General features: G+C 46.0%; 23 non-coding genes across 23 annotated transcripts; all 23 read right to left on the bottom strand.

The window, feature by feature from the left end:
• Nucleotides 1-392: 392 nt before the first annotated feature.
• LOC149272722 (signal recognition particle RNA) lies at nt 393-691 on the bottom strand. The gene has a single exon (XR_016279549.1).
• Nucleotides 692-1,449: 758 nt separating this feature from the next.
• Nucleotides 1,450-1,748, bottom strand: LOC149272723 (signal recognition particle RNA). Its single transcript, XR_016279565.1, has one exon.
• A 729-nt stretch (nt 1,749-2,477) lies between these two features.
• LOC149272724 (signal recognition particle RNA) lies at nt 2,478-2,776 on the bottom strand. Its single transcript, XR_016279563.1, has one exon.
• A 758-nt stretch (nt 2,777-3,534) lies between these two features.
• LOC149272725 (signal recognition particle RNA) lies at nt 3,535-3,833 on the bottom strand. Its single transcript, XR_016279578.1, has one exon.
• Nucleotides 3,834-4,613: 780 nt separating this feature from the next.
• On the bottom strand, nt 4,614-4,912 carry LOC149272726 (signal recognition particle RNA). Its single transcript, XR_016279570.1, has one exon.
• Nucleotides 4,913-5,639: 727 nt separating this feature from the next.
• On the bottom strand, nt 5,640-5,938 carry LOC149272727 (signal recognition particle RNA). The gene has a single exon (XR_016279560.1).
• Nucleotides 5,939-6,717: 779 nt separating this feature from the next.
• LOC149272728 (signal recognition particle RNA) lies at nt 6,718-7,016 on the bottom strand. The gene has a single exon (XR_016279573.1).
• A 539-nt stretch (nt 7,017-7,555) lies between these two features.
• Nucleotides 7,556-7,854, bottom strand: LOC149272729 (signal recognition particle RNA). The gene has a single exon (XR_016279550.1).
• Nucleotides 7,855-8,612: 758 nt separating this feature from the next.
• On the bottom strand, nt 8,613-8,911 carry LOC149272730 (signal recognition particle RNA). Its single transcript, XR_016279567.1, has one exon.
• A 729-nt stretch (nt 8,912-9,640) lies between these two features.
• LOC149272731 (signal recognition particle RNA) lies at nt 9,641-9,939 on the bottom strand. The gene has a single exon (XR_016279564.1).
• A 779-nt stretch (nt 9,940-10,718) lies between these two features.
• On the bottom strand, nt 10,719-11,017 carry LOC149272732 (signal recognition particle RNA). The gene has a single exon (XR_016279553.1).
• Nucleotides 11,018-11,745: 728 nt separating this feature from the next.
• On the bottom strand, nt 11,746-12,044 carry LOC149272733 (signal recognition particle RNA). Its single transcript, XR_016279548.1, has one exon.
• Nucleotides 12,045-12,823: 779 nt separating this feature from the next.
• On the bottom strand, nt 12,824-13,122 carry LOC149272734 (signal recognition particle RNA). The gene has a single exon (XR_016279554.1).
• Nucleotides 13,123-13,850: 728 nt separating this feature from the next.
• Nucleotides 13,851-14,149, bottom strand: LOC149272735 (signal recognition particle RNA). The gene has a single exon (XR_016279576.1).
• Nucleotides 14,150-14,877: 728 nt separating this feature from the next.
• LOC149272736 (signal recognition particle RNA) lies at nt 14,878-15,176 on the bottom strand. Its single transcript, XR_016279568.1, has one exon.
• Nucleotides 15,177-15,955: 779 nt separating this feature from the next.
• Nucleotides 15,956-16,254, bottom strand: LOC149272737 (signal recognition particle RNA). Its single transcript, XR_016279571.1, has one exon.
• A 539-nt stretch (nt 16,255-16,793) lies between these two features.
• LOC149272738 (signal recognition particle RNA) lies at nt 16,794-17,092 on the bottom strand. Its single transcript, XR_016279546.1, has one exon.
• A 779-nt stretch (nt 17,093-17,871) lies between these two features.
• LOC149272739 (signal recognition particle RNA) lies at nt 17,872-18,170 on the bottom strand. Its single transcript, XR_016279558.1, has one exon.
• A 780-nt stretch (nt 18,171-18,950) lies between these two features.
• Nucleotides 18,951-19,249, bottom strand: LOC149272740 (signal recognition particle RNA). The gene has a single exon (XR_016279556.1).
• Nucleotides 19,250-19,976: 727 nt separating this feature from the next.
• On the bottom strand, nt 19,977-20,275 carry LOC149272741 (signal recognition particle RNA). Its single transcript, XR_016279562.1, has one exon.
• Nucleotides 20,276-21,054: 779 nt separating this feature from the next.
• LOC149272742 (signal recognition particle RNA) lies at nt 21,055-21,353 on the bottom strand. Its single transcript, XR_016279574.1, has one exon.
• Nucleotides 21,354-21,892: 539 nt separating this feature from the next.
• Nucleotides 21,893-22,191, bottom strand: LOC149272743 (signal recognition particle RNA). The gene has a single exon (XR_016279547.1).
• Nucleotides 22,192-22,949: 758 nt separating this feature from the next.
• Nucleotides 22,950-23,248, bottom strand: LOC149272744 (signal recognition particle RNA). Its single transcript, XR_016279561.1, has one exon.
• Between the last annotated feature and the right edge of the window lie 94 nt (nt 23,249-23,342).

Here is a 23,342-nt window from a genome sequence, read left to right on the forward strand (position 1 = left end):
AGTTTCTCAGTGTATTCATTGTCCCAAAGCGCTTGCCTGTGCTGTCTCTGCCCCAAACAGTGTGTATGTGCCCTCAGACAGCGTGCCTGTGCCAACTTTGCAACCAAACAGCCTGCCTGTGCCATCTCAGCCTCAAACAGCCTGTCTGTGCCATCCTTGGCACCAAACAGCTTGTCTGTGCAATCTTTGTTGCTGTGGAGCTACTTGTGATCTAAACCTTGAGTTTCTTCTCTAAGATGGCAAGTCTCCCTTTTCCATTCTTAAAAAGAAAGGGATGAAGGAAGGCCTGAAAGACACAGACATTTTATACATTGAAACTAGCTGAACATATTTGTGTTTCGGTTCAAAAATACTTTAGCGCAAATAGATTGGTTTGCTTTGGAGATGTTGTAAAAAGGATATGTCTCACTGTATCGCCCAGGCTGTTCTACACTGGCTACTCACAGGCGTGATCCCACTACTGATTGGCATGGGGGTTTTGACCTGCTCCGTTTCCGACCTGGGCCGGTTCACCCCTCCTTAGAGCAACCTGGTGAGCCTGAGCTCCCCCAAGCTCACCATATTGATACCGAATTTAGTGCGGACACCCGATCGACACAGCTCAGGGTAGACCAAAACCCCTGGACTCAAGTGATCCGAAAGCCTCAGCCTCCCAGTGGCAGGATTACAGGCACGCGCCACCGCACCCGGCGAGGACCAGCCCCTGCACAGTTATAGTAGAGGGCTGTTAGCTGTGACGTCACATACCAACAAGAGGAATGTGCGCCACTGAGTGGTGGATTGTGGCATATGACTTAACTGCGGAAAAATGCTGTTAGAATTAGTTAATGCGTGCTTTATATATTAATAGAATAATCCCTATAGAATGAAAAGGACTCTTATAAGTTGCTGTATCGTTTGTATAGTTTGTAAACATTTCATTTGATGGTGCAGTAAAATATCTCAGAAACCATCTACTCAGCTTGTGTCTGTGGTGTCTCATTCTCATATTAACCTTTTCCAGCTAAATCTGTAGTATCAAATGCTTAGTTTCTCAGTGTATTCATTGTCCCAAAGCGCTTGCCTGTGCTGTCTCTGCCCCAAACAGCGTGCCTGTGCCAACTTTGCAACCAAACAGCCTGCCTGTGCCATCTTAGCCTCAAACAACATGTCTGTGCCATCCTTGCAAACCAAGAGCTTGTCAGTTCCCGCAAACAGCCTGTCTGTGCCATCCTTGCCACCAAACAGCTTGTCTGTGCAATCTTTGTTGCTGGGGAGCTACTTGTGATCTAAACCTTGAGTTTCTTCTCTAAGATGGCAAGTCTCCCTTTTCCATTCTTAAAAAGAAAGGGATGAAGGAAAGCCTGAAAGACACAGACATTTTATACATTGAAACTAGCTGAACATATTTGTGTTTCGGTTCAAAAATACTTTAGTGCAAATAGATTGGTTTGCTTTGGAGATGTTGTAAAAAGGGTATGTCTCACTGTATCGCCCAGGCTGTTCTACACTGGCTATTCACAGGAATGATCCCACTACTGATTGGCATGGGGGTTTTGACCTGCTCCGTTTCTGACCTGGGCCGGTTCACCTCTCCTTAGAGCAACCTGGTGAGCCTGAGCTCCCCCAAGCTCACCATATTGATACTGAACTTAGTGCGGGCACCCGATCGACACAGCTCAGGGTAGACCAGAACCCCTGGGCTCAAGTGATCTGACAGCCTCAGCCTCCCAGTAGCAGGATTACAGGTACGCGCCACCGCACCCGGCAAGGACCAGCCCCTGCACAGTTATAGTAGAGAGCTGTTAGCTGTGACGTCACATACCAATAATAGGAATGTGCGCCACTGAGTGGTGGATTGTGGCATATGACTTAACTGCGGAAAAATGCTGTTCGAATTAGTTAATGCGTGCTTTATATATTAATAGAATAATCCCTATAGAATGAAAAGGACTCTTATAAGTTGCCGTATCGTTTGTATAGTTTGTAAACATTTCATTTGATGGTGAAGTAAAATATCTCAGAAACCATTTACTCAGCTTGTGTTTGTGGTGTCTCATTTTCATATTAAACTTTTCCAGCTAAATCTGTAGTATCAAATGCTCAGTTTCTCAGTGTATTCATTGTCCCAAAGCGCTTGCCTGTGCTGTCTCTGCCCCAAACAGTGTGTATGTGCCCTCAGACAGCGTGCCTGTGCCAACTTTGCAACCAAACAGCCTGCCTGTGCCATCTCAGCCTCAAACAGCCTGTCTGTGCCATCCTTGCCACCAAACAGCTTGTCTGTGCAATCTTTGTTGCTGGGGAGCTACTTGTGATCTAAACCTTGAGTTTCTTCTCTAAGATGGCAAGTCTCCCTTTTCGATTCTTAAAAAGAAAGGAATGAAGGAAGGCCTGAAAGACACAGACATTTTATACATTGAAACTAGCTGAGCATATTTGTGTTTCGGTTCAAAAATACTTTAGCGCAAATAGATTGGTTTGCTTTGGAGATGTTGTAAAAAAGGATATGTCTCACTGTATTGCCCAGGCTGTTCTACACTGGCTATTCACAGGTGTGATCCAACTACTGATTGGCATGGGGGTTTTGACCTGCTCCGTTTCCGACCTGGGCTGGTTCACCCCTCCTTAGAGCAACCTGGTGAGCCAGAGCTCTCCCAAGCTCACCATATTGATACTGAACTTAGTGCGGACACCTGATTGACACAGCTCAGGGTAGACCAGAACCCCTGGACTCAAGCGATCCAACAGCCTCAACCTCCCAGTTGCAGGATTACAGGCACGCGCCACCGCACCCGGCGAGGACCAGCCCCTGCACAGTTATAGTAGAGGGCTGTTAGCTGTGACGTCACATACCAATAATAGGAATGTGCGCCACTGAGTGGTGGATTGTGGCATATGACTTAACTGCGGAAAAATGCTGTTAGAATTAGTTAATGCGTGCTTTATATATTAATAGAATAATCCCTATAGAATGAAAAGGACTCTTATAAGTTGCTGTATCGTTTGTATAGTTTGTAAACATTTCATTTGATGGTGCAGTAAAATATCTCAGAAACCATCTACTCAGCTTGTGTCTGTGGTGTCTCATTTTCATATTAACCTTTTCCAGCTAAATCTGTAGTATCAAATGCTTAGTTTCTCAGTGTATTCATTGTCCCAAAGCGCTTGCCTGTGCTGTCTCTGCCCCAAACAGCGTGCCTGTGCCAACTTTGCAACCAAACAGCCTGCCTGTGCCATCTTAGCCTCAAACAACATGTCTGTGCCATCCTTGCAAACCAAGAGCTTGTCAGTTCCCGCAAACAGCCTGTCTGTGCCATCCTTGCCACCAAACAGCTTGTCTGTGCAATCTTTGTTGCTGGGGAGCTACTTGTGATCTAAACCTTGAGTTTCTTCTCTAAGATGGCAAGTCTCCCTTTTCCATTCTTAAAAAGAAAGGGATGAAGGAAGGCCTGAAAGACACAGACATTTTATACATTGAAACTAGCTGAACATATTTGTGTTTCGGTTCAAAAATACTTTAGCGCAAATAGATTGGTTTGCTTTGGAGATGTTGTAAAAAGGATATGTCTCACTGTATCGCCCAGGCTGTTCTACACTGGCTACTCACAGGCGTGATCCCACTACTGATTGGCATGGGGGTTTTGACCTGCTCCGTTTCCGACCTGGGCCGGTTCACCCCTCCTTGGAGCAACCTGGTGAGCCTGAGCTCCCCCAAGCTCACCATATTGATACCGAATTTAGTGCGGACACCCGATCGACACAGCTCAGGGTAGACCAGAACCCCTGGACTCAAGTGATCCGACAGCCTCAGCCTCCCAGTGGCAGGATTACAGGTACGCGCCACCGCACCCGGCGAGGACCAGCCCCTGCACAGTTATAGTAGAGGGCTGTTAGCTGTGACGTCACATACCAATAATAAGAATGTGCGCCACTGAGTGGTGGATTGTGGCATATGACTTAACTGCGGAAAAATGCTGTTAGAATTAGTTAATGCGTGCTTTATATATTAATAGAATAATCCCTATAGAATGAAAAGGACTCTTATAAGTTGCTGTATCGTTTGTATAGTTTGTAAACATTTAATTTGATGGTGCAGTAAAATATCTCAGAAACCATCTACTCAGCTTGTGTCTGTGGTGTCTCATTTTCATATTAACCTTTTCCAGCTAAATCTGTAGTATCAAATGCTCAGTTTCTCAGTGTATTCATTGTCCCAAAGCGCTTGCCTGTGCTGTCTCTGCCCCAAACATTGTGTATGTGCCCTCAGACAGCGTGCCTGTGCCAACTTTGCAACCAAACAGCCTGCCTGTGCCATCTTAGCCTCAAACAACATGTCTCTGCCATCCTTGCAAACCAAGAGCTTGTCAGTTCCTGCAAACAGCCTGTCTGTGCCATCCTTGCCACCAAACAGCTTGTGTGTGCAATCTTTGTTGCTGGGGAGCTACTTGTGATCTAAACCTTGAGTTTCTTCTCTAAGATGGCAAGTCTCCCTTTTCCATTCTTAAAAAGAAAGGGATGAAGGAAGGCCTGAAAGACACAGACATTTTATACATTGAAACTAGCTGAACATATTTGTGTTTCGGTTCAAAAATACTTTAGCGCAAATAGATTGGTTTGCTTTGGAGATGTTGTTAAAAAGGATATGTCTCACTGTATTGCCCAGGCTGTTGTACACCAGCTATTCACAGGCGCGATCCCACTACTGATTGGCACGGGGGTTTTGACCTGCTCTGTTTCCGACCTGGGCTGGTTCGCCCCTCCTTGGAGCAACCTGGTGGGCCTGAGCTCCCCCAGGCTCACCATATTGATACTGAACTTAGTGCGGACACCCGATCGACACAGCTCAGGGTAGACCAGAACCCCTGGACTCAAGTGATCCGACAGCCTCAGCCGCCCAGTTGCAGGATTACAGGCACGCGCCACCGCACCCAGCTAGTAGCAGGCTCTGTACAGTGATTGTAGAGGGCTGTTAGCTGTGACGTCACATACCAATAAGAGGATGTGCGCCACCGTGTGGTGGATTGTGGCATATGACTTAACTGCGGAAAAATGCTGTTCGAATTAGTTAATGCGTGCTTTATATATTAATAGAATAATCCCTATAGAATGAAAAGGACTCTTATAAGTTGCCGTATCGTTTGTATAGTTTGTAAACATTTCATTTGATGGTGAAGTAAAATATCTCAGAAACCATCTACTCAGCTTGTGTTTGTGGTGTCTCATTTTCATATTAAACTTTTCCAGCTAAATCTGTAGTATCAAATGCTCAGTTTCTCAGTGTATTCATTGTCCCAAAGCGCTTGCCTGTGCTGTCTCTGCCCCAAACAGTGTGTATGTGCCCTCAGACAGCGTGCCTGTGCCAACTTTGCAACCAAACAGCCTGCCTGTGCCATCTCAGCCTCAAACAGCCTGTCTGTGCCATCCTTGCCACCAAACAGCTTGTCTGTGCAATCTTTGTTGCTGGGGAGCTACTTGTGATCTAAACCTTGAGTTTCTTCTCTAAGATGGCAAGTCTCCCTTTTCGATTCTTAAAAAGAAAGGAATGAAGGAAGGCCTGAAAGACACAGACATTTTATACATTGAAACTAGCTGAACATATTTGTGTTTCGGTTCAAAAATACTTTAGCGCAAATAGATTGGTTTGCTTTGGAGATGTTGTAAAAAGGATATGTCTCACTGTATCGCCCAGGCTGTTCTACACTGGCTATTCACAGGCACGATCCCACTACTGATTGGCATGGGGGTTTTGACCTGCTCCGTTTCCGACCTGGGCCGGTTCACCCCTCCTTAGAGCAACCTGGTGAGCCAGAGCTCCCCCAAGCTCACCATATTGATACTGAACTTAGTGCGGACACCTGATTGACACAGCTCAGGGTAGACCAGAACCCCTGGACTCAAGCGATCCAACAGCCTCAACCTCCCAGTTGCAGGATTACAGGCACACGCCACCGCACCCGGCGAGGACCAGCCCCTGCACAGTTATAGTAGAGGGCTGTTAGCTGTGACGTCACATACCAATAATAGGAATGTGCGCCACTGAGTGGTGGATTGTGGCATATGACTTAACTGCGGAAAAATGCTGTTAGAATTAGTTAATGCGTGCTTTATATATTAATAGAATAATCCCTATAGAATGAAAAGGACTCTTATAAATTGCTGTATCGTTTGTATAGTTTGTAAACATTTCATTTGATGGTGCAGTAAAATATCTCAGAAACCATCTACTCAGCTTGTGTCTGTGGTGTCTCATTTTCATATTAACCTTTTCCAGCTAAATCTGTAGTATCAAATGCTTAGTTTCTCAGTGTATTCATTGTCCCAAAGCGCTTGCCTGTGCTGTCTCTGCCCCAAACATTGTGTATGTGCCCTCAGACAGCGTGCCTGTGCCAACTTTGCAACCAAACAGCCTGCCTGTGCCATCTTAGCCTCAAACAACATGTCTCTGCCATCCTTGCAAACCAAGAGCTTGTCAGTTCCCGCAAACAGCCTGTCTGTGCCATCCTTGCCACCAAACAGCTTGTCTGTGCAATCTTTGTTGCTGGGGAGCTACTTGTGATCTAAACCTTGAGTTTCTTCTCTAAGATGGCAAGTCTCCCTTTTCCATTCTTAAAAAGAAAGGGATGAAGGAAGGCCTGAAAGACACAGACATTTTATACATTGAAACTAGCTGAACATATTTGTGTTTCGGTTCAAAAATACTTTAGTGCAAATAGATTGGTTTGCTTTGGAGATGTTGTAAAAATGATATGTCTCACTGTATCGCCCAGGCTGTTCTACACTGGCTGTTCAGAGGTGCAATCCCACTACTGATTGGCATGAGGGTTTTGGCCTGCTCTGTTTCTGACCTGGGCTGGTTCACCCCTCCTTAGAGCAACCTGGTGAGCCTGAGCTCCCCCAAGCTCACCATACTGATACCAAACTTAGTGCGGACACCCGATTGACACAGCTCAGGGTAGACCAGAACCTCTGGACTCAAGTGATCCGACAGCCTCAGCCTCCCAGTGGCAGGATTACAGGCACGCGCCACCGCACCCGGCGACGACCAGGCCCTGCACAGTTATAGTAGAGGACATTTCATTTGATGGTGAAGTAAAATATCTCAGAAACCATCTACTCAGCTTGTGTCTGTGGTGTCTCATTTTCATATTAACCTTTTCCAGCTAAATCTGTAGTATCAAATGCTCAGTTTCTCAGTGTATTCATTGTCCCAAAGCGCTTGCCTGTGCTGTCTCTGCCCCAAACAGTGTGTATGTGCCCTCAGACAGCGTGCCTGTGCCAACTTTGCAACCAAACAGCCTGCCTGTGCCATCTCAGCCTCAAACAGCCTGTCTGTGCCATCCTTGGCACCAAACAGCTTGTCTGTGCAATCTTTGTTGCTGTGGAGCTACTTGTGATCTAAACCTTGAGTTTCTTCTCTAAGATGGCAAGTCTCCCTTTTCCATTCTTAAAAAGAAAGGGATGAAGGAAGGCCTGAAAGACACAGACATTTTATACATTGAAACTAGCTGAACATATTTGTGTTTCGGTTCAAAAATACTTTAGCGCAAATAGATTGGTTTGCTTTGGAGATGTTGTAAAAAGGATATGTCTCACTGTATCGCCCAGGCTGTTCTACACTGGCTACTCACAGGCGTGATCCCACTACTGATTGGCATGGGGGTTTTGACCTGCTCCGTTTCCGACCTGGGCCGGTTCACCCCTCCTTAGAGCAACCTGGTGAGCCTGAGCTCCCCCAAGCTCACCATATTGATACCGAATTTAGTGCGGACACCCGATCGACACAGCTCAGGGTAGACCAAAACCCCTGGACTCAAGTGATCCGAAAGCCTCAGCCTCCCAGTGGCAGGATTACAGGCACGCGCCACCGCACCCGGCGAGGACCAGCCCCTGCACAGTTATAGTAGAGGGCTGTTAGCTGTGACGTCACATACCAACAAGAGGAATGTGCGCCACTGAGTGGTGGATTGTGGCATATGACTTAACTGCGGAAAAATGCTGTTAGAATTAGTTAATGCGTGCTTTATATATTAATAGAATAATCCCTATAGAATGAAAAGGACTCTTATAAGTTGCTGTATCGTTTGTATAGTTTGTAAACATTTCATTTGATGGTGCAGTAAAATATCTCAGAAACCATCTACTCAGCTTGTGTCTGTGGTGTCTCATTTTCATATTAACCTTTTCCAGCTAAATCTGTAGTATCAAATGCTTAGTTTCTCAGTGTATTCATTGTCCCAAAGCGCTTGCCTGTGCTGTCTCTGCCCCAAACAGCGTGCCTGTGCCAACTTTGCAACCAAACAGCCTGCCTGTGCCATCTTAGCCTCAAACAACATGTCTGTGCCATCCTTGCAAACCAAGAGCTTGTCAGTTCCCGCAAACAGCCTGTCTGTGCCATCCTTGCCACCAAACAGCTTGTCTGTGCAATCTTTGTTGCTGGGGAGCTACTTGTGATCTAAACCTTGAGTTTCTTCTCTAAGATGGCAAGTCTCCCTTTTCCATTCTTAAAAAGAAAGGGATGAAGGAAAGCCTGAAAGACACAGACATTTTATACATTGAAACTAGCTGAACATATTTGTGTTTCGGTTCAAAAATACTTTAGTGCAAATAGATTGGTTTGCTTTGGAGATGTTGTAAAAAGGGTATGTCTCACTGTATCGCCCAGGCTGTTCTACACTGGCTATTCACAGGAATGATCCCACTACTGATTGGCATGGGGGTTTTGACCTGCTCCGTTTCTGACCTGGGCCGGTTCACCTCTCCTTAGAGCAACCTGGTGAGCCTGAGCTCCCCCAAGCTCACCATATTGATACTGAACTTAGTGCGGGCACCCGATCGACACAGCTCAGGGTAGACCAGAACCCCTGGGCTCAAGTGATCTGACAGCCTCAGCCTCCCAGTAGCAGGATTACAGGTACGCGCCACCGCACCCGGCAAGGACCAGCCCCTGCACAGTTATAGTAGAGAGCTGTTAGCTGTGACGTCACATACCAATAATAGGAATGTGCGCCACTGAGTGGTGGATTGTGGCATATGACTTAACTGCGGAAAAATGCTGTTCGAATTAGTTAATGCGTGCTTTATATATTAATAGAATAATCCCTATAGAATGAAAAGGACTCTTATAAGTTGCCGTATCGTTTGTATAGTTTGTAAACATTTCATTTGATGGTGAAGTAAAATATCTCAGAAACCATTTACTCAGCTTGTGTTTGTGGTGTCTCATTTTCATATTAAACTTTTCCAGCTAAATCTGTAGTATCAAATGCTCAGTTTCTCAGTGTATTCATTGTCCCAAAGCGCTTGCCTGTGCTGTCTCTGCCCCAAACAGTGTGTATGTGCCCTCAGACAGCGTGCCTGTGCCAACTTTGCAACCAAACAGCCTGCCTGTGCCATCTCAGCCTCAAACAGCCTGTCTGTGCCATCCTTGCCACCAAACAGCTTGTCTGTGCAATCTTTGTTGCTGGGGAGCTACTTGTGATCTAAACCTTGAGTTTCTTCTCTAAGATGGCAAGTCTCCCTTTTCGATTCTTAAAAAGAAAGGAATGAAGGAAGGCCTGAAAGACACAGACATTTTATACATTGAAACTAGCTGAGCATATTTGTGTTTCGGTTCAAAAATACTTTAGCGCAAATAGATTGGTTTGCTTTGGAGATGTTGTAAAAAAGGATATGTCTCACTGTATTGCCCAGGCTGTTCTACACTGGCTATTCACAGGTGTGATCCAACTACTGATTGGCATGGGGGTTTTGACCTGCTCCGTTTCCGACCTGGGCTGGTTCACCCCTCCTTAGAGCAACCTGGTGAGCCAGAGCTCTCCCAAGCTCACCATATTGATACTGAACTTAGTGCGGACACCTGATTGACACAGCTCAGGGTAGACCAGAACCCCTGGACTCAAGCGATCCAACAGCCTCAACCTCCCAGTTGCAGGATTACAGGCACGCGCCACCGCACCCGGCGAGGACCAGCCCCTGCACAGTTATAGTAGAGGGCTGTTAGCTGTGACGTCACATACCAATAATAGGAATGTGCGCCACTGAGTGGTGGATTGTGGCATATGACTTAACTGCGGAAAAATGCTGTTAGAATTAGTTAATGCGTGCTTTATATATTAATAGAATAATCCCTATAGAATGAAAAGGACTCTTATAAGTTGCTGTATCGTTTGTATAGTTTGTAAACATTTCATTTGATGGTGCAGTAAAATATCTCAGAAACCATCTACTCAGCTTGTGTCTGTGGTGTCTCATTTTCATATTAACCTTTTCCAGCTAAATCTGTAGTATCAAATGCTTAGTTTCTCAGTGTATTCATTGTCCCAAAGCGCTTGCCTGTGCTGTCTCTGCCCCAAACATTGTGTATGTGCCCTCAGACAGCGTGCCTGTGCCAACTTTGCAACCAAACAGCCTGCCTGTGCCATCTTAGCCTCAAACAACATGTCTCTGCCATCCTGGCAAACCAAGAGCTTGTCAGTTCCCGCAAACAGCCTGTCTGTGCCATCCTTGGCACCAAACAGCTTGTCTGTGCAATCTTTGTTGCTGGGGAGCTACTTGTGATCTAAACCTTGAGTTTCTTCTCTAAGATGGCAAGTCTCCCTTTTCCATTCTTAAAAAGAAAGGGATGAAGGAAGGCCTGAAAGACACAGACATTTTATACATTGAAACTAGCTGAACATATTTGTGTTTCGGTTCAAAAATACTTTAGCGCAAATAGATTGGTTTGCTTTGGAGATGTTGTAAAAAGGATATGTCTCACTGTATCGCCCAGGCTGTTCTACACTGGCTATTCACAGGCACGATCCCACTACTGATTGGCATGGGGGTTTTGACCTGCTCCGTTTCCGACCTGGGCCGGTTCACCCCTCCTTAGAGAAACCTGGTGAGCCTGAGCTCCCCCAAGCTCACCATATTGACACCGAACTTAGTGCGGGCACCTGATTGACATAGCTCAGGGTAGACCAAAACCCCTGGACTCAAGTGATCCGACAGCCTCAGCCTCCCAGTGGCAGGATTACAGGCACGCGCCACCGCACCCGGCGAGGACCAGGCCCTGCACAGTTATAGTAGAGGGCTGTTAGCTGTGACGTCACATACCAATAATAGGAATGTGCGCCACTGAGTGGTGGATTGTGGCATATGACTTAACTGCGGAAAAATGCTGTTAGAATTAGTTAATGCGTGCTTTATATATTAATAGAATAATCCCTATAGAATGAAAAGGACTCTTATAACTTGCCGTATCGTTTGTATAGTTTGTAAACATTTCATTTGATGGTGAAGTAAAATATCTCAGAAACCATCTACTCAGCTTGTGTTTGTGGTGTCTCATTTTCATATTAACCTTTTCCAGCTAAATCTGTAGTATCAAATGCTCAGTTTCTCAGTGTATTCATTGTCCCAAAGCGCTTGCCTGTGCTGTCTCTGCCCCAAACAGTGTGTATGTGCCCTCAGACAGCGTGCCTGTGCCAACTTTGCAACCAAACAGCCTGCCTGTGCCATCTCAGCCTCAAATAGCCTGTCTGTGCCATCCTTGGCACCAAACAGCTTGTCTGTGCAATCTTTGTTGCTGGGGAGCTACTTGTGATCTAAACCTTGAGTTTCTTCTCTAAGATGGCAAGTCTCCCTTTTCCATTCTTAAAAAGAAAGGGATGAAGGAAGGCCTGAAAGACACAGACATTTTATACATTGAAACTAGCTGAACATATTTGTGTTTCGGTTCAAAAATACTTTAGCGCAAATAGATTGGTTTGCTTTGGAGATGTTGTAAAAAGGATATGTCTCACTGTATCGCCCAGGCTGTTCTACACTGGCTACTCACAGGCGTGATCCCACTACTGATTGGCATGGGGGTTTTGACCTGCTCCGTTTCCGACCTGGGCCGGTTCACCCCTCCTTGGAGCAACCTGGTGAGCCTGAGCTCCCCCAAGCTCACCATATTGATACCGAATTTAGTGCGGACACCCGATTGACACAGCTCAGGGTAGACCAGAACCCCTGGACTCAAGTGATCCGACAGCCTCAGCCTCCCAGTGGCAGGATTACAGGTACGCGCCACCGCACCCGGCGAGGACCAGCCCCTGCACAGTTATAGTAGAGGGCTGTTAGCTGTGACGTCACATACCAATAATAAGAATGTGCGCCACTGAGTGGTGGATTGTGGCATATGACTTAACTGCGGAAAAATGCTGTTAGAATTAGTTAATGCGTGCTTTATATATTAATAGAATAATCCCTATAGAATGAAAAGGACTCTTATAAGTTGCTGTATCGTTTGTATAGTTTGTAAACATTTAATTTGATGGTGCAGTAAAATATCTCAGAAACCATCTACTCAGCTTGTGTCTGTGGTGTCTCATTTTCATATTAACCTTTTCCAGCTAAATCTGTAGTATCACATGCTCAGTTTCTCAGTGTATTCATTGTCCCAAAGCGCTTGCCTGTGCTGTCTCTGCCCCAAACATTGTGTATGTGCCCTCAGACAGCGTGCCTGTGCCAACTTTGCAACCAAACAGCCTGCCTGTGCCATCTTAGCCTCAAACAACATGTCTCTGCCATCCTTGCAAACCAAGAGCTTGTCAGTTCCCGCAAACAGCCTGTCTGTGCCATCCTTGCCACCAAACAGCTTGTGTGTGCAATCTTTGTTGCTGGGGAGCTACTTGTGATCTAAACCTTGAGTTTCTTCTCTAAGATGGCAAGTCTCCCTTTTCCATTCTTAAAAAGAAAGGGATGAAGGAAGGCCTGAAAGACACAGACATTTTATACATTGAAACTAGCTGAACATATTTGTGTTTCGGTTCAAAAATACTTTAGTGCAAATAGATTGGTTTGCTTTGGAGATGTTGTAAAAAGGATATGTCTCACTGTATCGCCCAGGCTGTTCTACACTGGCTATTCACAGGCACGATCCCACTACTGATTGGCATGGGGGTTTTGACCTGCTCCGTTTCCGACCTGGGCCGGTTCACCCCTCCTTAGAGAAACCTGGTGAGCCTGAGCTCCCCCAAGCTCACCATATTGACACCGAACTTAGTGCGGGCACCTGATTGACATAGCTCAGGGTAGACCAAAACCCCTGGACTCAAGTGATCCGACAGCCTCAGCCTCCCAGTGGCAGGATTACAGGCACGCGCCACCGCACCCGGCGAGGACCAGGCCCTGCACAGTTATAGTAGAGGGCTGTTAGCTGTGACGTCACATACCAATAATAGGAATGTGCGCCACTGAGTGGTGGATTGTGGCATATGACTTAACTGCGGAAAAATGCTGTTAGAATTAGTTAATGCGTGCTTTATATATTAATAGAATAATCCCTATAGAATGAAAAGGACTCTTATAACTTGCCGTATCGTTTGTATAGTTTGTAAACATTTCATTTGATGGTGAAGTAAAATATCTCAGAAACCATCTACTCAGCTTGTGTTTGTGGTGTCTCATTTTCATATTAACCTTTTCCAGCTAAATCTGTAGTATCAAATGCTCAGTTTCTCAGTGTATTCATTGTCCCAAAGCGCTTGCCTGTGCTGTCTCTGCCCCAAACAGTGTGTATGTGCCCTCAGACAGCGTGCCTGTGCCAACTTTGCAACCAAACAGCCTGCCTGTGCCATCTCAGCCTCAAATAGCCTGTCTGTGCCATCCTTGGCACCAAACAGCTTGTCTGTGCAATCTTTGTTGCTGGGGAGCTACTTGTGATCTAAACCTTGAGTTTCTTCTCTAAGATGGCAAGTCTCCCTTTTCCATTCTTAAAAAGAAAGGGATGAAGGAAGGCCTGAAAGACACAGACATTTTATACATTGAAACTAGCTGAACATATTTGTGTTTCGGTTCAAAAATACTTTAGCGCAAATAGATTGGTTTGCTTTGGAGATGTTGTAAAAAGGATATGTCTCACTGTATCGCCCAGGCTGTTCTACACTGGCTACTCACAGGCGAGATCCCACTACTGATTGGCATGGGGGTTTTGACCTGCTCTGTTTCCGACCTGGGCCGGTTCACCCCTCCTTAGAGCAACCTGGTGAGCCTGAGCTCCCCCAAGCTCACCATATTGATACCGAACTTAGTGCGGACACCCGATCGACATAGCTCAGGGTAGACCAGAACCCCTGGGCTCAAGTGATCCGACAGCCTCAGCCTCCCAGTAGCAGGATTACAGGTACGCGCCACCGCACCCGGCAAGGACCAGCCCCTGCACAGTTATAGTAGAGGGCTGTTAGCTGTGACGTCACATACCAATAATAGGAATGTGCGCCACTGAGTGGTGGATTGTGGCATATGACTTAACTGCGGAAAAATGCTGTTAGAATTAGTTAATGCGTGCTTTATATATTAATAGAATAATCCCTATAGAATGAAAAGGACTCTTATAAGTTGCCGTATCGTTTGTATAGTTTGTAAACATTTCATTTGATGGTGAAGTAAAATATCTCAGAAACCATCTACTCAGCTTGTGTTTGTGGTGTCTCATTTTCATATTAAACTTTTCCAGCTAAATCTGTAGTATCAAATGCTCAGTTTCTCAGTGTATTCATTGTCCCAAAGCGCTTGCCTGTGCTGTCTCTGCCCCAAACAGTGTGTATGTGCCCTCAGACAGCGTGCCTGTGCCAACTTTGCAACCAAACAGCCTGCCTGTGCCATCTCAGCCTCAAACAGCCTGTCTGTGCCATCCTTGCCACCAAACAGCTTGTCTGTGCAATCTTTGTTGCTGGGGAGCTACTTGTGATCTAAACCTTGAGTTTCTTCTCTAAGATGGCAAGTCTCCCTTTTCGATTCTTAAAAAGAAAGGAATGAAGGAAGGCCTGAAAGACACAGACATTTTATACATTGAAACTAGCTGAACATATTTGTGTTTCGGTTCAAAAATACTTTAGTGCAAATAGATTGGTTTGCTTTGGAGATGTTGTAAAAAGGATATGTCTCACTGTATCGCCCAGGCTGTTCTACACTGGCTATTCACAGGCACGATCCCACTACTGATTGGCATGGGGGTTTTGACCTGCTCTGTTTCCGACCTGGGCTGGTTCACCCCTCCTTAGAGCAACCTGGTGAGCCAGAGCTCCCCCAAGCTCACCATATTGATACTGAACTTAGTGCGGACACCTGATTGACACAGCTCAGGGTAGACCAGAACCCCTGGACTCAAGCGATCCAACAGCCTCAACCTCCCAGTTGCAGGATTACAGGCACACGCCACCGCACCCGGCGAGGACCAGCCCCTGCACAGTTATAGTAGAGGGCTGTTAGCTGTGACGTCACATACCAATAATAGGAATGTGCGCCACTGAGTGGTGGATTGTGGCATATGACTTAACTGCGGAAAAATGCTGTTAGAATTAGTTAATGCGTGCTTTATATATTAATAGAATAATCCCTATAGAATGAAAAGGACTCTTATAAATTGCTGTATCGTTTGTATAGTTTGTAAACATTTCATTTGATGGTGCAGTAAAATATCTCAGAAACCATCTACTCAGCTTGTGTCTGTGGTGTCTCATTTTCATATTAACCTTTTCCAGCTAAATCTGTAGTATCAAATGCTTAGTTTCTCAGTGTATTCATTGTCCCAAAGCGCTTGCCTGTGCTGTCTCTGCCCCAAACATTGTGTATGTGCCCTCAGACAGCGTGCCTGTGCCAACTTTGCAACCAAACAGCCTGCCTGTGCCATCTTAGCCTCAAACAACATGTCTCTGCCATCCTTGCAAACCAAGAGCTTGTCAGTTCCCGCAAACAGCCTGTCTGTGCCATCCTTGCCACCAAACAGCTTGTCTGTGCAATCTTTGTTGCTGGGGAGCTACTTGTGATCTAAACCTTGAGTTTCTTCTCTAAGATGGCAAGTCTCCCTTTTCCATTCTTAAAAAGAAAGGGATGAAGGAAGGCCTGAAAGACACAGACATTTTATACATTGAAACTAGCTGAACATATTTGTGTTTCGGTTCAAAAATACTTTAGTGCAAATAGATTGGTTTGCTTTGGAGATGTTGTAAAAATGATATGTCTCACTGTATCGCCCAGGCTGTTCTACACTGGCTGTTCAGAGGTGCAATCCCACTACTGATTGGCATGAGGGTTTTGGCCTGCTCTGTTTCTGACCTGGGCTGGTTCACCCCTCCTTAGAGCAACCTGGTGAGCCTGAGCTCCCCCAAGCTCACCATACTGATACCAAACTTAGTGCGGACACCCGATTGACACAGCTCAGGGTAGACCAGAACCTCTGGACTCAAGTGATCCGACAGCCTCAGCCTCCCAGTGGCAGGATTACAGGTACGCGCCACCGCACCCGGCGACGACCAGGCCCTGCACAGTTATAGTAGAGGACATTTCATTTGATGGTGAAGTAAAATATCTCAGAAACCATCTACTCAGCTTGTGTCTGTGGTGTCTCATTTTCATATTAACCTTTTCCAGCTAAATCTGTAGTATCAAATGCTCAGTTTCTCAGTGTATTCATTGTCCCAAAGCGCTTGCCTGTGCTGTCTCTGCCCCAAACAGTGTGTATGTGCCCTCAGACAGCGTGCCTGTGCCAACTTTGCAACCAAACAGCCTGCCTGTGCCATCTCAGCCTCAAACAGCCTGTCTGTGCCATCCTTGGCACCAAACAGCTTGTCTGTGCAATCTTTGTTGCTGTGGAGCTACTTGTGATCTAAACCTTGAGTTTCTTCTCTAAGATGGCAAGTCTCCCTTTTCCATTCTTAAAAAGAAAGGGATGAAGGAAGGCCTGAAAGACACAGACATTTTATACATTGAAACTAGCTGAACATATTTGTGTTTCGGTTCAAAAATACTTTAGCGCAAATAGATTGGTTTGCTTTGGAGATGTTGTAAAAAGGATATGTCTCACTGTATCGCCCAGGCTGTTCTACACTGGCTACTCACAGGCGTGATCCCACTACTGATTGGCATGGGGGTTTTGACCTGCTCCGTTTCCGACCTGGGCCGGTTCACCCCTCCTTAGAGCAACCTGGTGAGCCTGAGCTCCCCCAAGCTCACCATATTGATACCGAATTTAGTGCGGACACCCGATCGACACAGCTCAGGGTAGACCAAAACCCCTGGACTCAAGTGATCCGACAGCCTCAGCCTCCCAGTGGCAGGATTACAGGCACGCGCCACCGCACCCGGCGAGGACCAGCCCCTGCACAGTTATAGTAGAGGGCTGTTAGCTGTGACGTCACATACCAACAAGAGGAATGTGCGCCACTGAGTGGTGGATTGTGGCATATGACTTAACTGCGGAAAAATGCTGTTAGAATTAGTTAATGCGTGCTTTATATATTAATAGAATAATCCCTATAGAATGAAAAGGACTCTTATAAGTTGCTGTATCGTTTGTATAGTTTGTAAACATTTCATTTGATGGTGCAGTAAAATATCTCAGAAACCATCTACTCAGCTTGTGTCTGTGGTGTCTCATTTTCATATTAACCTTTTCCAGCTAAATCTGTAGTATCAAATGCTTAGTTTCTCAGTGTATTCATTGTCCCAAAGCGCTTGCCTGTGCTGTCTCTGCCCCAAACATTGTGTATGTGCCCTCAGACAGCGTGCCTGTGCCAACTTTGCAACCAAACAGCCTGCCTGTGCCATCTTAGCCTCAAACAACATGTCTCTGCCATCCTGGCAAACCAAGAGCTTGTCAGTTCCCGCAAACAGCCTGTCTGTGCCATCCTTGGCACCAAACAGCTTGTCTGTGCAATCTTTGTTGCTGGGGAGCTACTTGTGATCTAAACCTTGAGTTTCTTCTCTAAGATGGCAAGTCTCCCTTTTCCATTCTTAAAAAGAAAGGGATGAAGGAAGGCCTGAAAGACACAGACATTTTATACATTGAAACTAGCTGAACATATTTGTGTTTCGGTTCAAGAATACTTTAGCGCAAATAGATTGGTTTGCTTTGGAGATGTTGTAAAAAGGATATGTCTCACTGTATCGCCCAGGCTGTTCTACACTGGCTAATCACAGGCGTGATCCCACTACTGATTGGCATGGGGGTTTTGACCTGCTCTGTTTCCGACCTGGGCCGGTTCACCCCTCCTTGGAGCAACCTGGTGAGCCTGAGCTCCCCCAAGCTCACCATATTGATACCGAATTTAGTGCGGACACCCGATCGACACAGCTCAGGGTAGACCAGAACCCCTGGACTCAAGTGATCCGACAGCCTCAGCCTCCCAGTGGCAGGATTACAGGTACGCGCCACCGCACCCGGCGAGGACCAGCCCCTGCACAGTTATAGTAGAGGGCTGTTAGCTGTGACGTCACATACCAATAATAAGAATGTGCGCCACTGAGTGGTGGATTGTGGCATATGACTTAACTGCGGAAAAATGCTGTTAGAATTAGTTAATGCGTGCTTTATATATTAATAGAATAATCCCTATAGAATGAAAAGGACTCTTATAAGTTGCTGTATCGTTTGTATAGTTTGTAAACATTTAATTTGATGGTGCAGTAAAATATCTCAGAAACCATCTACTCAGCTTGTGTCTGTGGTGTCTCATTTTCATATTAACCTTTTCCAGCTAAATCTGTAGTATCAAATGCTCAGTTTCTCAGTGTATTCATTGTCCCAAAGCGCTTGCCTGTGCTGTCTCTGCCCCAAACATTGTGTATGTGCCCTCAGACAGCGTGCCTGTGCCAACTTTGCAACCAAACAGCCTGCCTGTGCCATCTTAGCCTCAAACAACATGTCTCTGCCATCCTTGCAAACCAAGAGCTTGTCAGTTCCCGCAAACAGCCTGTCTGTGCCATCCTTGCCACCAAACAGCTTGTGTGTGCAATCTTTGTTGCTGGGGAGCTACTTGTGATCTAAACCTTGAGTTTCTTCTCTAAGATGGCAAGTCTCCCTTTTCCATTCTTAAAAAGAAAGGGATGAAGGAAGGCCTGAAAGACACAGACATTTTATACATTGAAACTAGCTGAACATATTTGTGTTTCGGTTCAAAAATACTTTAGCGCAAATAGATTGGTTTGCTTTGGAGATGTTGTTAAAAAGGATACGTCTCACTGTATTGCCCAGGCTGTTGTACACCAGCTATTCACAGGCGCGATCCCACTACTGATTGGCACGGGGGTTTTGACCTGCTCCGTTTCCGACCTGGGCCGGTTCGCCCCTCCTTGGAGCAACCTGGTGGGCCTGAGCTCCCCCAGGCTCACCATATTGATACCAAACTTAGTGCGGACACCCGATCGACACAGCTCAGGGTAGACCAGAACCCCTGGACTCAAGTGATCCGACAGCCTCAGCCGCCCAGTTGCAGGATTACAGGCACGCGCCACCGCACCCAGCTAGTAGCAGGCTCTGTACAGTGATTGTAGAGGGCTGTTAGCTGTGACGTCACATACCAATAAGAGGATGTGCGCCACCGTGTGGTGGATTGTGGCATATGACTTAACTGCGGAAAAATGCTGTTCGAATTAGTTAATGCGTGCTTTATATATTAATAGAATAATCCCTATAGAATGAAAAGGACTCTTATAAGTTGCCGTATCGTTTGTATAGTTTGTAAACATTTCATTTGATGGTGAAGTAAAATATCTCAGAAACCATCTACTCAGCTTGTGTTTGTGGTGTCTCATTTTCATATTAAACTTTTCCAGCTAAATCTGTAGTATCAAATGCTCAGTTTCTCAGTGTATTCATTGTCCCAAAGCGCTTGCCTGTGCTGTCTCTGCCCCAAACAGTGTGTATGTGCCCTCAGACAGCGTGCCTGTGCCAACTTTGCAACCAAACAGCCTGCCTGTGCCATCTCAGCCTCAAACAGCCTGTCTGTGCCATCCTTGCCACCAAACAGCTTGTCTGTGCAATCTTTGTTGCTGGGGAGCTACTTGTGATCTAAACCTTGAGTTTCTTCTCTAAGATGGCAAGTCTCCCTTTTCGATTCTTAAAAAGAAAGGAATGAAGGAAGGCCTGAAAGACACAGACATTTTATACATTGAAACTAGCTGAACATATTTGTGTTTCGGTTCAAAAATACTTTAGCGCAAATAGATTGGTTTGCTTTGGAGATGTTGTAAAAAGGATATGTCTTACTGTATCGCCCAGGCTGTTCTACACTGGCTATTCACAGGCACGATCCCACTACTGATTGGCATGGGGGTTTTGACCTGCTCCGTTTCCGACCTGGGCCGGTTCACCCCTCCTTAGAGCAACCTGGTGAGCCAGAGCTCCCCCAAGCTCACCATATTGATACTGAACTTAGTGCGGACACCTGATTGACACAGCTCAGGGTAGACCAGAACCCCTGGACTCAAGCGATCCAACAGCCTCAACCTCCCAGTTGCAGGATTACAGGCACGCGCCACCGCACCCGGCGAGGACCAGCCCCTGCACAGTTATAGTAGAGGGCTGTTAGCTGTGACGTCACATACCAATAATAGGAATGTGCGCCACTGAGTGGTGGATTGTGGCATATGACTTAACTGCGGAAAAATGCTGTTAGAATTAGTTAATGCGTGCTTTATATATTAATAGAATAATCCCTATAGAATGAAAAGGACTCTTATAAATTGCTGTATCGTTTGTATAGTTTGTAAACATTTCATTTGATGGTGCAGTAAAATATCTCAGAAACCATCTACTCAGCTTGTGTCTGTGGTGTCTCATTTTCATATTAACCTTTTCCAGCTAAATCTGTAGTATCAAATGCTTAGTTTCTCAGTGTATTCATTGTCCCAAAGCGCTTGCCTGTGCTGTCTCTGCCCCAAACATTGTGTATGTGCCCTCAGACAGCGTGCCTGTGCCAACTTTGCAACCAAACAGCCTGCCTGTGCCATCTTAGCCTCAAACAACATGTCTCTGCCATCCTTGCAAACCAAGAGCTTGTCAGTTCCCGCAAACAGCCTGTCTGTGCCATCCTTGCCACCAAACAGCTTGTCTGTGCAATCTTTGTTGCTGGGGAGCTACTTGTGATCTAAACCTTGAGTTTCTTCTCTAAGATGGCAAGTCTCCCTTTTCCATTCTTAAAAAGAAAGGGATGAAGGAAGGCCTGAAAGACACAGACATTTTATACATTGAAACTAGCTGAACATATTTGTGTTTCGGTTCAAAAATACTTTAGTGCAAATAGATTGGTTTGCTTTGGAGATGTTGTAAAAATGATATGTCTCACTGTATCGCCCAGGCTGTTCTACACTGGCTGTTCAGAGGTGCAATCCCACTACTGATTGGCATGAGGGTTTTGGCCTGCTCTGTTTCTGACCTGGGCTGGTTCACCCCTCCTTAGAGCAACCTGGTGAGCCTGAGCTCCCCCAAGCTCACCATACTGATACCAAACTTAGTGCGGACACCCGATTGACACAGCTCAGGGTAGACCAGAACCTCTGGACTCAAGTGATCCGACAGCCTCAGCCTCCCAGTGGCAGGATTACAGGCACGCGCCACCGCACCCGGCGACGACCAGGCCCTGCACAGTTATAGTAGAGGACATTTCATTTGATGGTGAAGTAAAATATCTCAGAAACCATCTACTCAGCTTGTGTCTGTGGTGTCTCATTTTCATATTAACCTTTTCCAGCTAAATCTGTAGTATCAAATGCTCAGTTTCTCAGTGTATTCATTGTCCCAAAGCGCTTGCCTGTGCTGTCTCTGCCCCAAACAGTGTGTATGTGCCCTCAGACAGCGTGCCTGTGCCAACTTTGCAACCAAACAGCCTGCCTGTGCCATCTCAGCCTCAAACAGCCTGTCTGTGCCATCCTTGGCACCAAACAGCTTGTCTGTGCAATCTTTGTTGCTGTGGAGCTACTTGTGATCTAAACCTTGAGTTTCTTCTCTAAGATGGCAAGTCTCCCTTTTCCATTCTTAAAAAGAAAGGGATGAAGGAAGGCCTGAAAGACACAGACATTTTATACATTGAAACTAGCTGAACATATTTGTGTTTCGGTTCAAAAATACTTTAGCGCAAATAGATTGGTTTGCTTTGGAGATGTTGTAAAAAGGATATGTCTCACTGTATCGCCCAGGCTGTTCTACACTGGCTACTCACAGGCGTGATCCCACTACTGATTGGCATGGGGGTTTTGACCTGCTCCGTTTCCGACCTGGGCCGGTTCACCCCTCCTTAGAGCAACCTGGTGAGCCTGAGCTCCCCCAAGCTCACCATATTGATACCGAATTTAGTGCGGACACCCGATCGACACAGCTCAGGGTAGACCAAAACCCCTGGACTCAAGTGATCCGACAGCCTCAGCCTCCCAGTGGCAGGATTACAGGCACGCGCCACCGCACCCGGCGAGGACCAGCCCCTGCACAGTTATAGTAGAGGGCTGTTAGCTGTGACGTCACATACCAACAAGAGGAATGTGCGCCACTGAGTGGTGGATTGTGGCATATGACTTAACTGCGGAAAAATGCTGTTAGAATTAGTTAATGCGTGCTTTATATATTAATAGAATAATCCCTATAGAATGAAAAGGACTCTTATAAGTTGCTGTATCGTTTGTATAGTTTGTAAACATTTCATTTGATGGTGCAGTAAAATATCTCAGAAACCATCTACTCAGCTTGTGTCTGTGGTGTCTCATTTTCATATTAACCTTTTCCAGCTAAATCTGTAGTATCAAATGCTTAGTTTCTCAGTGTATTCATTGTCCCAAAGCGCTTGCCTGTGCTGTCTCTGCCCCAAACAGCGTGCCTGTGCCAACTTTGCAACCAAACAGCCTGCCTGTGCCATCTTAGCCTCAAACAACATGTCTGTGCCATCCTTGCAAACCAAGAGCTTGTCAGTTCCCGCAAACAGCCTGTCTGTGCCATCCTTGCCACCAAACAGCTTGTCTGTGCAATCTTTGTTGCTGGGGAGCTACTTGTGATCTAAACCTTGAGTTTCTTCTCTAAGATGGCAAGTCTCCCTTTTCGATTCTTAAAAAGAAAGGAATGAAGGAAGGCCTGAAAGACACAGACATTTTATACATTGAAACTAGCTGAACATATTTGTGTTTCGGTTCAAAAATACTTTAGCGCAAATAGATTGGTTTGCTTTGGAGATGTTGTAAAAAGGATATGTCTCACTGTATCGCCCAGGCTGTTCTACACTGGCTATTCACAGGCACGATCCCACTACTGATTGGCATGGGGGTTTTGACCTGCTCCGTTTCCGACCTGGGCCGGTTCACCCCTCCTTAGAGCAACCTGGTGAGCCAGAGCTCCCCCAAGCTCACCATATTGATACTGAACTTAGTGCGGACACCTGATTGACACAGCTCAGGGTAGACCAGAACCCCTGGACTCAAGCGATCCAACAGCCTCAACCTCCCAGTTGCAGGATTACAGGCACACGCCACCGCACCCAGCGAGGACCAGCCCCTGCACAGTTATAGTAGAGGGCTGTTAGCTGTGACGTCACATACCAATAATAGGAATGTGCGCCACTGAGTGGTGGATTGTG

Source organism: Sceloporus occidentalis, unplaced genomic scaffold, assembly GCF_023333645.1.
Source record: "Sceloporus occidentalis isolate IW3139 unplaced genomic scaffold, rSceOcc1.0.p SCAF_422, whole genome shotgun sequence".
Lineage (NCBI taxonomy): Eukaryota > Metazoa > Chordata > Lepidosauria > Squamata > Phrynosomatidae > Sceloporus > Sceloporus occidentalis.